The sequence below is a fragment of the Epinephelus moara genome, chromosome 20, assembly GCF_006386435.1.
Source record: "Epinephelus moara isolate mb chromosome 20, YSFRI_EMoa_1.0, whole genome shotgun sequence".
Classification (NCBI taxonomy): domain Eukaryota; kingdom Metazoa; phylum Chordata; class Actinopteri; order Perciformes; family Serranidae; genus Epinephelus; species Epinephelus moara.
The window spans coordinates 45,370,751-45,371,458 of NC_065525.1; positions in this window are offsets into that span (position 1 = coordinate 45,370,751).

Genomic DNA, 708 nt, shown 5'->3' on the forward strand with positions numbered 1-708 from the left:
TGATATGGACTACTGTGGAAGTAACGTTATCTACATCGTGTGTAACGTACTTTAGTAAAAACAACAAAACCACAGTGTTGAAATACTGTGTAGCAAGTCAGAGCTCTAAATTCAAAGTAAAAGTACAAAAATATTGTTATCAAAGTAGCCTAAACTTAAGTAAAGTAAAAGTAGTCATCATGCATAGATGGCTTTAGTAGGCTGTATAATTATTGGAGGATCTAACGTTATACATTAATGTGTACAGTGCTTGAGTGTATTGGAACTAAATTTGAACTAATCTATATCTGCTGGTTAGCTTGTGAATTTAACTCTGGGGATCAATAACGTGTTATCTTAAATTATATTTATACAACATTCATTTATTGATTATATTTTAGGGATGCACCATGTTGGATTTTTGTCGATATATAACAACTTACCTAATTTTAGTGAGCATCAGGTCTCATCTGTAGTAAAGTTAACATTAGCCATGTTTCCATCAGCCTGTTTAGATGCGCATCTAGAAGTATCACATCGGAAGATTATGATGGAAACGCCAAAATTCGAATTAAAATCCCCTGATTCGCACAAACTAAAATACGCTCGCTTTAGCCGGGTTTTGGTTGATTCGAAAAAATGTTGATTCGCAAAACGGGGGATGGAAACAGTTATGTTCGAATTAAGTCTGACGTAGCGCACCTCTCTCCATGGTGATATCCACACTCC